The sequence below is a fragment of the Dasypus novemcinctus genome, chromosome 20 (genome assembly GCF_030445035.2).
Source record: "Dasypus novemcinctus isolate mDasNov1 chromosome 20, mDasNov1.1.hap2, whole genome shotgun sequence".
Classification (NCBI taxonomy): domain Eukaryota; kingdom Metazoa; phylum Chordata; class Mammalia; order Cingulata; family Dasypodidae; genus Dasypus; species Dasypus novemcinctus.
In genome coordinates this window covers 19,500,299-19,516,691 of record NC_080692.1, presented here as the reverse complement: position 1 = coordinate 19,516,691, position 16,393 = coordinate 19,500,299, and the positions used below count along the sequence as shown (strand labels likewise).

General features: G+C 40.0%; 1 protein-coding gene and 1 pseudogene across 24 annotated transcripts in view; both read left to right on the top strand.

The window, feature by feature from the left end:
* ERC1 (ELKS/RAB6-interacting/CAST family member 1) overlaps positions 1 to 16,393 on the top strand; it is a 661,999-nt gene that overhangs the window by 78,976 nt on the left and 566,630 nt on the right. The gene's annotated exons all lie outside the window — the stretch shown is intronic.
* Positions 8,204 to 14,928, top strand: LOC131274772 (solute carrier family 41 member 2 pseudogene; annotated as a pseudogene).

The following is a 16,393-nucleotide window of genomic DNA, read 5'->3' as shown; positions in this document are numbered from 1 at the left end:
TAATTAAGGAGATCTGCTAACTAACATTTGTAGAACATTATAGATCATACTGGATGCTTTACTTCTACTTTACTTCTGCATTACTTCTAGTCCTCATGATGGCCCTGTAGGTAAGTGTACTCATTTATAGTGAGGAAGCTAAAAATCAAGAGAGAAATCTGTTCAGGTCACATAGCAGTGAACAAATGGATAGAAGAACTTTAGAAGTAGAAGAAGCAGGAGACCACTGTGACCTTAGGATATCAAGACAAATGCTGCCTTTACTGTTAATATGTGGATGATAAATTCTTGTTGTAAATGCAACCTTAGGTGGTTTGAAGGGATGGTCTGTAGGAAAATGAATTGTCCAAAGAATACACTGTCTTTGATAAGGGCTGTCATTTATCATCTCTAACTGGACCTGCAGAACAATATACTGGGGCGTCATGGGTCAAATCACTAAGTTCCTTATTAATCTGTTTCAGTGCCATAGTCTGTGCTTTTTGTCTGGGTCTAAGCTATCTCAGTGTGCACTCAAAGGCCTACCCAAAACTTGTTTGTCAGGCAGTGGGGAAGGATTCTATCTTCATCTCACACTGGTTCTTCTAGACACAGGAGCTTGGTATTGAGATGAATCGCTGCCAGGATTTGTTGATTCTGTGGGCTGAAAATGATTTTTACATTTTTAAATGGTTGAAAAAAGTCAAAATAAGAATACTATTTTGTGATGTGAAAATTATATGAAATTCAAATTTCAGTGTCCATAAATAAAATTTTTATCACGACAGCCATTTTACATTTCCATCACAATGAACGAATGTTCCTACTTCCCCACATCCTTTCCGATGCTATTTTTTGGATAGTAGCCACTCTAGTGGGTGTGAAATGGAGTCTTATTGTAGTTTTGATTTACATTTCCCTAATGGCTAATAATGTTGAGCATCTTCTAATGTGCTTATTGGCCATTCATATACCTTCTTTGGTAAAATGTTTCTTCAAGTCTTTTACTCATTTAAAAAAATTTTATATAATGCCCATTTTTTAATTGGGTTGTCTTTTGTTGTAGAGTTTCTTCTTTATATTATTAATCATCATAACCTTATGAGGTAAGTACTGTATTCTTATTTTACCAATGTGGAGATTGAGGCTTAGAGAAGGTAACTTGACCAAGGTCACACAACTCTTCAGTTGCAGCAGACTCAGTATTCTGGCCCAGATAGTGTGCCTTATTGTCTGTCCTCTTTCTCACTTGTCCTCTTTGTCATTCTTTCTCACAAGACTGTCAGAAAAAAGAAAACAAAGAGACACTTTAGGACATTGAACCCACCCTAAGAAGGGACTATGGTGCTTTGTAGGGGTGGGAGGAATTATGGGATATTTGGGTGGCAAGTGGAGGATTTGGAGAGGCGGTAAGGGTTGAGTTTTGAATTGTGGTTCATGCTTACGCTCATATTTTGCAAGTTGCTTCCTTTTGTTCATTTTGAAGTTTTGATCATGCAGAGAAAACTGCCAGTGCTTTCCATAATAGAGGACTTTGAATTTGTCTTAAGTGTTGACTTGTTTCTTTTTTGTATGTGTGTGTGTATGGTTTCTGTTTGCCACTACATGTTGCTCCTTCTAGTAGTGAGATAGATTTCTAGTGTTGGTGGTTTTTCTTCTTCTTACCCATTCCATTCATAATTGGGCACTAATAATTTTGAAAATATTGTCCATTACCAGGGTTAACTGGAATTAAAATCTAACTTGGATGTACCCAGATTGAGGTAGCATGCTCTATTCCTTGGCAACTACTGCTGCCTCTTTTTCTTGTTAACAGATGGCTTCCCCTCCTGGTTGTAACCCGCTGCAGATTGCTTTTTCAAAGAGTGAATTCCATGTGTTTCCCATTTTGGCAATGATTATGTTCTGCCCACTCATTGGCTTCAGAGGACCTTGAAATTGGATGTATTTGCTGCTGGCATTTATGGCAGGAAGTGGATGCAACTGTAACTCTCTGGACCAAGTGTTCATTTATTAGAAAAATTGTAAATTCTGAAAATTAAACATTCTTTTTGTTGTATCAGGAGGAAAAATGAATTTGATGGCTTTTGTAGAAGTTACTTTTCACTTGATTTTGCATAGTAAATAATTTTGGTGCCATATTTATTGCAAAGTAAGCTTTTAAATATGAATTTCACAGTTTCAAAGATTTATGGTATGTCAGTTTGTACAAGATGTTGAATGAATAGATCTAATTACATTGAATATAATCATGAAAGGGATTTGTATCACAGAGACTCCAAAAAAACAGGTAAAATTGTGATGTGTGGTTGTGGACTTTGAACTTATTATTTTTTAAAAGATTTATTTTTTATTTATTTCTCTCCCCCCACCCATTGTCTGCTCTCTGTGTCCATTTCCTGTGTGTTCTTCTGTGTCTGCTTGCATTCTTGTCAGCAGCACCAGGAATCTGTGTCTCTTTTCGTTGCATCATCTTGCTGCATCAGCTCTCCGTGGGTGCAACACCACTCCTGGGCAGGCTGTGCTTTTTGTCATGTGTGGGTGCATTCCTTGCGCGTGGGGCTCCCTGCACGGGGGACACCCCTGCATGGCACCGCATTCCTTGCGTGCATCAGCACTGCTCATGGGTCAGCTCACCACAAGGGTCAGGAGGCCCTGGGTTTGAAACCTATACCCCCCATATGGTAGGCAGATGCTCTATCAGTTGAGCCAAATCCACTTCCCTGAACTTATTTTAAATATGCTTTATGGGAAAAGTATTGTCCATTTTAACTTTCTTGTTTAGAATTTCTCTAGAGGTTCTCAACCTTGGCTGTACACTATAATTACATTGGGAGCTTTAATTCTAGTCATGTATAGATTGGTGGACATCATCTTGGCACTGAAGAAATTTGTAAATCTAAACCTGAGCCGGTTTAATTCTACAAAAATACTGTTCATAAATATAAGTTGGGGAGCGGATGTAGCTCAAGTGGTAGAGTGCCTAGGTTTGATCCTCAGTACCTCCTAAACAAAAAAAATGAAAGCGAAAAAAATAATGGAAGTAGGGTGTTTGGCTTTTAAAAATGCCTGCCAGGTCAGAGTAGCCAATACTTCTTTTTTTTGGGTCAAGAAATACCCTAAAATTAAGGTAAATATTAACAATACTTATATATCACTCTCATTTGTGCTGGAATTTCAAATTTCTGTTCTCAGAAGTCACTGTTCTGTCAGAGCTTATTGTATTTGGCTGAGTGAATCTAGTGCAGAAATGGCAAAAGTATTGTGCATCCATGGCAGACAGTCCATAAGTCTGTTGTGGGAATCTCACCAGCTTCACCTAGGTCTGTGATTCTCAGTTTTGGCTGCACATTGGAATCGCCTGAGAAACTGAAAACAACACCCTTCACTCCCCACGCCTAGAGATTGTTATTTATTTGGGTCTTGGGTGTAGCTGCCATTTGGGGGTTTTTAAAGCTCCCCATGTAATTCTAGTGTGCAGCCAAGGTTGAGAATCTGTGTCTTCTATTAATGGATGAATTAGCACATGAATTGAAACCTTTTTGCTGTCCTCTCTCTAGTGAGGTGTTACATGTAACCATGCCATAATATATGAACCTTTAAAAGCAATTTACAATTTGAATGAATGGAGGATATTTATTACTGGAATTTGAGAGCACGATTATAACTTGGGGTGATTAACTTATAGTGTTTTGTGACATTTTTACTGAATTAGCATGGTACAAGATGTTGCCATGTTGGACTGGAAATACCCAAGGTTTAGCGGTCTTAGTAAGGAGGATGAAGGGGCCAAAAAGTAGATAACACAAAGAGCACAATTAGAATGAGGATAAAATGAGAAGATAGGATGGGATCTAAGTCTTGAAGCAGAAATTGAGGGAACTACATTTTCCTCACCCATTAGAGGTAAATAGGGCTTATCATTCTGTGAGAGTAGGAAGTGGTGGTAATAAAATTGATGGAATGAGAGGGTTTCCCTTTACATCCAAATCTGTTCTCTGCCTAGTGGCAAAAGGATCAAATTCCTCTTTATTAAGCATTTCTCAATCTTAAGTGAATAAGGATCACCTGGAAGTAACTGTTGAAATTTAAAATTTCTGGATCCACTAAAAACTTTTGGTTTAGGACTGCTGGAGAAGGGCCCAGTTCTATAGTTTTAATAAGCACCCTTGGTCAAGGATAACCAAATATTTTTGTTTGCATTTAATCTTTGCAGTGTTCACCCTATCCCTTGTACCATTATTTATTTAGTAGTTTTTTAAATTGACTACTTAAAAAAAAAACTGAATCTTATTCTAAAATGAATTACTATATGGGAATGAATTACATATATATGGAAAAGATAAATCACTTGCTCTGGCAGTTTGACATTATTTTATGAATCTCAAAAGAAAAAGAATTATGTTTGTAAATTAAATCTGTTCCTGAGGAACAACTTCTGGGAAGATGGTGGACTAGAAAGACACACAACTCTCTTCTCCAGAAAAATAAAGGACAGACTGAAACAGCCTAGAAAAAGATCTTTTAGAGTTTAGGACACCAGGCAAAGGTTGGGCACTGCCCAGAGGAGAGAGGGACAAAGGAGGGAAATCGTGATGACAGACTGTGAGTTGAAACCGGTTGGCTGCTGCTGTCAGCACCATCCCCCACACTAAAGACACTTAAGAATTCTCAGGCCTCTGGTCCTGTAGCTTTAGAAAAAGGGGACTCCAAGAACCTACCACCCCAGGAAAGGGGAAAAAGAGGGACACAGCTAAGACTACTCAGCTTCTCACCCACAAATTTGGTCTGCTGTGTCCCACCAGCCCTTCCAGGCCAGTGGGGCCATATGGTGGTTTGCCCTGGGAGCCTGCAAAGGACTGGAGAAATCCGACTCTTGCAATCACCCTCTCTTCTAGCTGGGACTGACTGTTGAGGATGCCCAGGGAAAGGGGAGAGAGACACAGCTAAGGCTGACTCAGCTTTTGACTTACAAATTTGGTCTTCGGTGTCCCAGGAGCCCTTCCAAATCATACCATTGTTTGCCTTGGGAGCCAGCAAGGGGCTAAAACTACCCTTCCAATCTCCTTCTCTAATAACCACAGGACTGATTGTTGAGGACTCAGAGGGGAGTGAAAATATTTCCTAGCCAGGGAAAGGGAAGGGGCTGCCAGAGAATGCTGGACAGTTGTCTCAGAAAAAGTTTGAATTACAAGGCTCCTAGCCTCCAGACAGGAAGCTGTAACACAATGATCAGGTCTGCGTTGCAACAAACACACTCATACCAGGCATAGATCTGAGGGCTGCCAAAGAGTGCCACCTGCTGGCAGAGCAAGGAAGTGCATGTGAAAAAATTAATAAGTAGGAGCGGCTTTTTCTGGCCTCTAAAGCTTCCCTCCCCAAGGCCCTAAAAAAAGCGAGTCTACAATCAATTACTCGGTCTAATGCTGAGTTTTGAGCAACCAACAGGGACAATCCTAACAGGTCAAGCCAAGAATCAAAAAGCAATGGTAGCACACAGCCTCCTGCCACTAACTACAAAAGAGAAAGAAATTGAACATTTGAGTAAACTACATCCTAATCAGATGTCTAGACATCAGCAAAAAATTACAAGTCATACTAAGAAAACAGAAGACATGGCCCAAGAAAAGGAATATGTCAAAGCCTGAGAAAAGGGACAGAATTTGAGAAAACTAAACAGCAAGATGTGCACAAATTTCCAAAATCAAATTAATGAGTTGAAAGACAATGTGGTTAAAGAGATAAATGACATCACAAAGACATTATTTGGGGAAGCAGATGTAGCTCAATCAATTGGGCTCCCATCTACCACATAAGAGGTCCAGGGTTCGATTCTCAGGGCCTCCTGGTGAAGGCAAGCTGGCCCATGTGGCGAGCTGGCCCATGTCGAGTGCTGGCCTGCACAGAGTATGCTCAGTATTGCTGCTCAGGGCAGGAGTGCTTGCCCACGCGGACAGGTGGTGCAGCAAGATGACGCAACAAAAGGAGACATAATAAGACACGCAGAAGATCAGGGAGCTGAAGTGGCACAAGAGAATGATCACCTCTCTCCCACTTTGGAAGGTCCCAGGATCAGTTCCCAGAGCCACCTAATGAGAATACAAGCAGACATAGAAGAACACACAGTGAATGGACACAGAAAGCAGACAGTGGAGGGAGGGGGGAGAAATAAATAAATAAATCTTAAGGGGAAAAAAAAAAAAAAAGACCATGTTTGAGCACAAAGAAGAATTTGAAATCCTGAACAGAAAGTAACAGAGCTTATGGGAATGAAAGACACAATATGAGAGATCAGAAACACATTAGAGGGAAGCAGAATTGGCCCAGAGGATAGGGCGTCTGCCTACCACATGGGAGGTCTGCAGTTCAAACCCTGGGCCTCCTTGACCCTTGTGGAGCTGGCCGCTGTGCAGTGCTGATGTGCACAGGGAGTGCTGTGCCACGCAGGAGTGTCCCCCGTGTAAGGAAGCCCCACGCACAAGGAGTGCGCCCCATAAGGAGAGCTGCCTGGCGCAAAAGAAGGTGCAGCCTGCCCAAGGATGGTCTGCACACACGGAGAGCTGATGCAGCAAGATGACGCAACAAAAAGAAACACAGATTCCCAGTGCTGCTGATAAGGATAGAAGCGGTCACAGAAGAACACACAGCGAATGGACACAGAGAGCACACAACTGGGGGGCGGGAAGGGAAGAAATAAATAAAAAAATCTTAAAAAAAAAATAGAAACACAATAGAGGCCTACAACAACAGACTAAAAATGACAGAAGAAAGAATAAGTGATACTGAGGACAGAAGAGCTAAAATTGAAAAGGGCAAAGAACAGAGAGAGAAAAGAATGGAAAAAATTGAGCAGGGGCTCAGAGAGTTGAATGACAATGCGAAATGCAACAACATACATGTCATGGCAGTTCTAGAAGAAGAAGAGAAGGGAAAAGGGACAGAAAGAGTATTTGAGGAAATAATAGCTGAAAATTTCCCAACTCTTATGAAATAAATGAACTTACTTGTCCAAGAAGTGCAGCATACCCCTATCAAAATGAACCTGAATAGACATACTCCAAGACACATACTATTCAGAATGTCAGATGTCAAAGATAAAGTGAAAATTCTGAAAGTGTCAAGGGAGAAGCAACCATCATGTACAAAGAACGTCCAGTAAGACTTAGCACAGATTAATCTACAGAAACCATGGAGGCAAGAATACAGTGGTATGATACAATTAAGGTACTAAAAGAGAATAATTGTCAGCCAAAGTTTCTTTATCCAGGAAATTGACCTTCAGATATGAAAGTGAGTATAAGGTATTCACAAACAAACTAAGAGAGTTTGTAAAAGGAAACCACCTTTGCAGGAAATATTAAAGAGAGAAGTGGACTTGACTCAATGGATAGGGCATCTGCCTACCACATGGGAGGTTCTGTGGTTCAAACCCAGGGCCTCCTGACCCGTGTGGTGAGCTGGCCCATGTGCAGTGCTGATGTACACAAGGAGTGCCATGCCACATGGGTTGTCCCCTGCGTAGGGGAGCCCACATACAAGGGGTGCACCCCATAAGGAGAGCCGCCCCATGTGAAAAAAGTGCAGCCTGCCCAGGAGTGATGCCGTACACATGGTAAGTTGATGTAACAAAAAGAGAAAGATTCCCAGACAAGAATACAAGTGGACACAGAAGAAAACACAGCAAACGGACACAGAGAGGAGACAACTGGGGGGAGGGGGTAACGGGATAGAAATAAATAAAAATAAATCTTAAAAAAAAAAAGATGCAGGGTGATAGAATGGATAAAAAAAACATGAGTTTTGGGGGACACAGCGGTGCGAGGAGGTGCGCAAGCCAGAAGGAGCCATGAGTTGGGAGCCGCAACCCGCTGTGCCACCACTGCCGCTCACCCTGCCACCACTGCCGCCCAGGGTCTAGGTGAATGCATCTTGTATCCCCCGCCCTGGGTTCCTCTGTCCAGTCTGAGGAGATGTGGTCTGCTCTCTTCACACCACTGCTCTGGAGGCAGGTGGTCATGGAGGGAAAGTCTTGGCTTTGGTGCCGTTTGGGCACATCCTAGATCCAACCCCTGCTGTGGAACTACTAAATTTTACTTATTAGTGGAAACATTATTTTCTACAAAATGAAGCCAATGTTTTAATTTAAAACCAATGTTTATGTGGTTCTGATTTATCAGCTATGGTTTGTGAACCTTGAAGTCTAAAGAATACAGGGTCTTTTGTGATGACAATATGACAGAGTAAAGGAAGATGTATTATTAATAAAATAAGTGATGGTCCAAGTGGTGGAGGAAGTTTTGTAGATTGGACTTTAAATTTAAATACAGTTCAATCTGATAAGTTTTAAAGTTACTGTTGAGTATGGTTCCAGTCATTTATAAGAAAAATCAAGAAGACAGGCACATAAAAACAAATGGCATTTGGCAATATGGACTATCAAATACTGTTGCACAAACTTTTAATAATAGAGCTGAACAACACACAGATTATCACAGTTTTTCAGCGCAGTCTTTTCGTGGCAATTATGGGCATATATCATCAAGCTGTAGCCAAAAGTATGATGATTATGCCAACTAGAATTACTGTGATGGAAGGGATGCATCTGAAACTACTGCCATGTTACAAGATGAAGACATTTCTAGTGATGGTGATGAAGATGCCATTGTCCAAGCAAACCAGAAATTACCAAAGGAATCCAGTGGTGTCATGGCATTGCAAATACTTGCGCCATTTTTGCTAGCTGGTTTTGGAACAGTTTCGGCTGGTATGGTTTTGGATATAGTACAGCACTGGGAGGTGTTCAAAAAAGTAACAGAAGTTTTCATTTTAGTTCCTGTACTTCTTGGTCTCAAAGGGAACTTGGAAATGACATTGGCATCCAGATTGTCCACTGCAAACAGCTTCTCCTACTTCTTTTGTAGATGATGTTTGTGATGGTTAAACTTTTGTGTCAACTTGACCAGGTAATTGTGCCCAGTTATTTGGTCAAGCAAGTACTGGGCTAACTGTAATACAAGGGCATTTGTGGACTTTAGTCACTTTTGAATTTACTGCAGTGGTAAATCATAGAAAGCTGGTTATAATTACATCCGTCAGGGAGATTGCGATCAGCAATGAGTGATGCTTAATCCAATCAGTTGAATCCCTTAAAAGGGGAAGTGATTTCAGCATTGAGAGATTTCCCAGCTCGTCTTTGGACAGCCAACATCTCCCAGAACTCGTCAAGAACCTTCATTGGGGGGGAAGTGGATTTGGCTCAACTGATAGAGCGTCCACCTACCATATGGGAGGTCCAGGGTTCAAACCCAGGGCCTCCTGACCCATGTGGTGAGCCACCCCACATGCAGTTTTGATGTGCGCAAAGAGTGCCATGCCACAAAGGGGTGTCCCCCGCGTAAGGGAGACCCACATGCAAGGAGTGCACCCCCCAAGGAGAGCCGCCCTGCCCAAAAAAAGCGCAGTCTGCCCAGGAATGGTGCTGCACATATGGAGAGCTGATGCAGTAAGAGGACGCAACAAAAAAAAGAGACACAGATTCCTGGTGCCGCTGACAAGAATGTAAGTGGACACAGAAGAACACACAGTGAATGGACAGAGAGAGCAGACAGTGTGGGGAGTTGGGGGGAGGGGGGAGGAAGGGGAGAGGAAAAAAACTTAAAAAACTTAAAACAAACAAAAAAACATGAGTCATCCAAATGCTACTTATAAGAAACTCACCTTAGATCCAGGAATACAAAACTGCTGAAAGTGAAAGTTTGGGAAAAGGTACTCCATGTGAATAGCAACCAAAAAAGAGCAGGGGTAGCTATACTAATATCAGACAAAGCAGAATTTAAATGCAAAATAGTTACAAGATACACAGAATGCCATTATATATTAATAAAAGGGACAATCCATCAGGAAGATTTAACAGTTATAAATATCTTTGCACCTAACCAGCATGCCCCAAAATACATGGAATACAAAATAAACTTGGAAAACTGTAAGGTAGAAAGAGACATCTCTACAATAATCATGGGAGAATTCAACACTCCACTCACATTAAATAGAACAACTAGATAGAAGACCAACAAGGAAACATAGAACTGAACTTTATGATGAACGTGTTATAACTAATGGACATATACAGAATAGTGCATCCAAATTCACTGGGTTATACATTCTCAAGTGCCCATGGATCTTTCTCCAGGATAGACCACGTTAGGGCACAATGCAGCTCTCGATAAATAGAAAAAAATTGAAATGATATAAAAGCACCTACTGGAAATCAATAATGGACAGGAAAAAAGTTAATTTGCAAATGTGTGGAGTCTGAACAACACACTCCTAAATAATCAGTGGGCCAAAGAAGAAATTGCAAGTGAAATCAGTAAATAAATATATTTTTTAAATTTTTAAAAAAATTTCTCTCCCCCCCCCCCAGTTGTCTGTTCTCTGCATCTATTTGCTGCGTTTTCTTCTTTGTCCGCTTCTGTTGTTGTCAGTGGCACAGGAATCTGTGTTTTTTTTTTTGTGTCATCTTGTGTCAGCTCTCTGTGTGTGCAGTGCCATTCTTGGGCAGGCTGCATTTTCTTTCGCACTAGGCAGCTCTCCTTATGGGGCGCATTCCTTGCGCATGGGGCTCCCCTACGCAGGGACACCCCTGCGTGGCACAGCACTCCCTGTGGGCATCAGCACTGCTCATAGCCAGCTCCACACGGGTCAAGGAGGCCCGGGGTTTGAACCACGGACCTCCCATGTGGTAGATGGATGCCCTAACCACTGGACCAAGTCTGCTTCCCAATAAATATATTGAGGCAAATGAAAACGAGAACAGAACTTATCAAAACTTAAGGGATACAGCAAAGGTAGTCTTGAGAGGGAAATTTATAGCCATAAATGTTTATATTCAAAAAGAAGAATGAGATAAATTCAAAGATTTAAGTCAACTAGAGAAACTAGAAAAAGGACTGCAAACCAATTTCAAAGCAAGCAGAAGGAAAGAAATAAGAAAGCAGAAATAAATGAAATTGAGAACAAAAAATAGTGAAAATCAACAAAACCAAAAGCTGGTTCTCTGAGAAGATCAATAAATGGATAAATCCATAGCTAGACTAAGAAAGAAAAAAGAAGATGGAAATAAATACAATCAGAAATGAAAGTGGGGAAGTTACAACTTACCCCACAGAAATAAAAAGAATTGTAAGAGGATATTATGAGAAACTATATGCCAACAAACTAGATAACCTAGATGAAAAGCAGAAATTCCAAGAAATGCACAACCAACTTATACTGATGCTATAAGAAATACAAGAACTTAAGAAACTAATCATTTAAAGCGATTGAATCCGTCATCAAAAATCTCCCAGGAAAGAACAGTACAGGACCAGATGGATTCACAGGTGAATTCTTCCAAAAAATTGAAGAGGAGGGAAAATTACTCAACACATTTTATGAAGCCACCATCACCCTAACACCAAAGCCAGGTAAAGATATTACAAGAAAGGAAAATTACAGACCCATTTCTGTAATGAACATAGATGCAAAAATTCTCAACAAAATGCAAATTGAATCCAGCAGCACCTCAAAAGACTTAAGCATCATGTCCAAGTGAGATTTATTCCTGGTATACAAGGCTGGTTCAACATAAGAAAATCAATCAATGTAATACACCACATTAACAGATTGAAGGAAAAGAAAACACATGATCATCTCAATTGATGTAGAAAAGGTACTCAACAAAATCCATTATCCTTTTTTGATAAGAACACTTCAAAAGATAGGAATAGAAGGAAAAATCCTCAATATGATAACAGGCATATAAGAAAAACCCACATCCAGCATCATATTAATGGGGAAGGGTTTAAAGCTTTCCATCTAAGATCAGGAACAAGGCAAGGATGCCCACTGTCACCATTGTTATTCAATATTGTACTAGAAGTTCTAGTTAGGACAATTAGACAAAAACTAAAAAATTCAAAGCATCCAAACAGGAAAAGGGGAAATAAAGCTCTCACTGTTTGTGGATGACATGATCCTGTACCTAGAACCTTCTGAAGTATCCATGACAAAGGTACTTAATCTAATAAACGAGTTCAGCAAAGTGGCAGGATACAAAATCAGCATGCAAAAATCAGTAATGTTTTTGAATAGTGGTACTGAACAATCTGAGGAGGAAATCGGGAAAAATTCTGTTTTCGATAGCAACAAAAAGACTCAAATACCTAGAAATTATTTTAACTAAAGAAGTACATGACCTATATGCAGAAAACTACAAAACAATGCTAAAAGAAACTAAAAAAGACTTAAAACAAATGGAAAGACATTCCGTGTTCATGGATTGGAAGAATAAATACCGTGAAGATGTCAGTGTTACCCAAACTGTTTTATAGATTTAATACAATACCAATAAAAATCCCAATAGTTTACTATACAGAATTGGAAAAGGCAATTACCAAGTTCATTTAGAATGGAATGTGCACCTGAATAGCCAAAAGCATTCTAAAAAAGAAGAGCAATATGGGAGGAATTTCACTGCCTGACCTTGAAACATATTACAAAGCTACAGTGGTCAAAACAGCATGGTACTGGCATAAAGAGAGACACATTTATCAGTGAAATAGAATTGAGGATTCAGAAATAAATTCTCACCTATACTGTCAACAGGTTTTTGACAGACCTACCAAGTTAATGTTAACGGGACAAAATAGTCTCTTCAACAAATGGTGCTAGGAGAAGTGGATATTTATTACCAAAAGAATGAAAGAAGACCCCTGTCTTACTTTCTATATAAGAATCAACTCAAAATGGATCAAAGACCTAAATATAAAAACCAGTACCTTAAATCTCCTAGAAGAAAATGTAGGGAAACAGCTTCAAGACCTTGTAATAGGTTGTGATTTCTTGGATCTTACACCCTAAGCATGTGCAACAAAAGAAGAAAATAGATAAATGGGACCTCATCAAGATTAAACACTTTTTTGCACTTTGTCAAAAGGGTGAAAAGGCAGCGGACTCAATGGGAGAAAACATTTGGAAATCACATATCTGATAAGGGTTTAATATCCAGGATGCATAAAGACATGTTACAACTCAACAATAAAAAGAAAAACTACCCAATGTGCAAAGGGCTTGAATAGAGATTTGTCCAAAGAAGAAATGGCAAAAAGAAAAACCCACAAAAAAAAACACATGAAAATAGCTTCAGCATCACTCATGATTAGGGAAATGCAAATCAGAACTTCAACGAGATATCATTTCACTCCTATCAGAATGGCCACTATTAAAAAGAGAGAATTATAAGTGTTGGAGAGGATGGGAACAGATAGGAACCCTAAGTCACTGTTGGTGGGAATGCAGAATGATAACGGCCACTATGGAGGACTGTTTGGCAGTTCCTAAAGAAGTTGAATGTAGACTTGCCACGTGACAATACCTCTACCGAGTATATATCCAGAAGAACTGAGAGCAGCGAAATGAACATATCTGCACACTGATTTCATAGCATCATTATTCACAATTGCCAAGTTTGGAATCAACCAAGGTGTCCATCAGCATTGAACAGAATAAACTGTGGTTTATTTTCACAATGGAATATTATGCAAATAGAAGAAATGAAGTAGTAAAGCATATGACAACGTATATGAACCTGGAGGACAGTATGTTGAGGAAAGCAAACCAGACACAAAAGGACTAATACTGTATGGTTGTGTTACTATGATCCAAACATATTGTGTAACATATTGTATGACTTAAAAAAAAATTCAGATGTATGCAGTAAAAAAACATCTGTTCTTCTGTGTGTGCTACCCGTTGTTGTATTAAATTCGTTTGAGGGGCCTTTAATTAAAATTACTTGATAAGATCACTTTAGGGCTTTGAGTCTTCACCCCCTTGCTGGGTCTGATATAAAGGACTCACTCACCAACAGACATATACACACACAGTAAGAGAGCTTTGTCATTTTTGATCTTGCCACGTGACAGAAAGAAGGCTCAAACAGCTGAGGCCCCAGGGAGAGATGAGCCATTTTGCCTGATAGGTTACAGCTGAAATCTGGAAGAGAGCAGACCAGCTAACACTGATATAAAAAGCCTGGAAAGTAACAAGCCCTATGCCAGGAGAGAGAGGAAGCCCTAAAAGACAACCTATGCCAGCTTGCAGGTGAAATTGGGAAGAAAGTAGAGTAGCTGAGCTTGAGAAAGGGAGCCCAGAGGGGAAGGCTGGAAACTCTCAGAGATCGGCAGGTATCTTGCTTCATTATGTGGCAATACACCAGGATCAATAGTGGCTGACTTTTGTGAGAAAGTATCTCTGCTGATGCCTTGATTCGGCCTTGGAACTGTAAGCCTTTACCCCCAAATAAATCCCTATTATAAAAGGCAAAAGCGGTATTTGCATCAGCACCCCTTTAGTGGACTAATACACTTGCCGTAAAAAAAACAAAGGTTTATTGATGTAGCTCAAGTGGTTGAGTGCCTGCTTCCCTCATGGGAGGTCCTGGGTGTTGTCCCAGGTGCCACCTAAAAACAAAAGTAACAAAGAAACAAACAGAAAAAACCAACTCAGGGGAGCCGATGTGGCTCATTGGTTAAATGCCAGCTTCCCGCGTTTGAGAACCTGGTTTCAATCCCTGGCCCTGGTACCTGAAAAAAACTATCAAAAAAACCAAACACACACACAGAAAAACAAAAACTTGAGATATGTATGGGAAACACAGGAACTGAGAACCTTGAAATAAATTATAATTTCTTCAATTCTAAAGCGCAGTTCATAGGATGGAGGAATAAAATGTTAATTATAGTGGGGGGGGGGAATCATGTGTTCAAAGTTTGTGCTATCACAATTCTCAATTTATTAGGATTTGCCCAACTAAAGTCAATCAATAACTGACTTCTGTCTTTGTAGAGGACTCCTCTCAAGCCAAATGCTTTTCCAGAATCAGGGCACATCATGAAGTGTGAGGTGCATCACAGAGCAACTGTGGTGGGTTAAGAAGTGCAGGCAAATGTGCTTTGTCTCAGATGCTGCATGTTACAAACCCTTTAGGAGTTTTGTTTTTGCTTGCCATTTCTGGGGCACTAGAATTCTTGACTTTTTTTTTTTTTTTTAGTTCTCTTAGTTTGTACTTTGCCTATTTGGTTGCCAGATATGTTTATCTGACCTTAGATAGTGCAGGCAAAGTCCAGCATTTAGGCAATGTGAATGGCAGTGTTAGTTGGGCTTTTTATTTTTATTTTTATGGTAGTATGTCACTATGCATTATTTGGGTAAAATGCTTTATGGGTATCTGTATGGTTAAGAAAAGGAAGGTCAGGCTGTGTTCATCCTCACAACATGACCCTTGTTTCTCTGTTTTCTATTTCATCATAACATTGTCTGAGTCTATCAGTAAGTATTTATTCAGTGCCTTCAATGAATGCCTAGTCATGTGATGGGTGCCTTGAGGGATTTTTAAAGGGGGTTGAGGGGAGAAAGAGAAATAGGGACATGAGTTCAAGGAGCATTAAGATCATGTTAACATGAAATATATATGCCATGTGGTTTTATTCCTGTATATTTATTTTTATTTTTGTTTTTTTAGGAGGTACCAGGGATTGAACCTGGGAGCTTGTACATGTGAAACATGCACTGAACCATTGAGTCTCACCTGCTCCATACTCTGTGGCTTTGGGTTTTTTTTTTTAGTTTTTTTTTTTAGATACTGGGAACTGGGGATTGAGCATCAACAAGGAGGTTCTCAGGTGGTAACTCTTAGGCACCCTATAATCCTAGGCTGTTTCAGTTTCCAAAGAAAGGTTCATAAGTACAGTCATCAATATCAAGGGCCTGTCACTGGTCCATCCTCTTTCACTAGTCATTGTCCCTGTGCTTGGGGGATTCTTGCTGTCCCATTAGAGAATATGGCAGAGCTTCCCAGGATGGGTATTCGATATTCTTTCAGTTATTGTATAACTCTCCGCCCACCATAACAATGCCCCATGAACACTTGAACACATTCATATGCCTCATAGGAATGCCCCAGACGAACCTCCAGATTGAATCTCAAGTTGGGCCATTTCTTATCTTTGTGACCTGGAACAGGTTACTTTTCATCTCTGTCTTGGTTTCCTTATTTGTAAAATGAAGATAGTAATAGTACATCATGAGGGAGATATGAGGATAAAATGAATTAAAATACATCAAGCATTAAAATAATTGCTGTTGCATGGTAAGCACTAATTAGATTGTTAGCTATTATATTTAATATACTATATAGATTTTATTGATGTGTATTATATGTTACTTATATATATATATATAAATATATGTATATTTTTTAGGAGGTGCCAGGCATTGAACCCAGGGCCTTGTACATGGGAAGCCGGTGCTCAGCCACTGAGCTTTATCCATTCTTCAGTGAGAGAGATGGTCTTTTCGTCGTTATTTTTAGGAG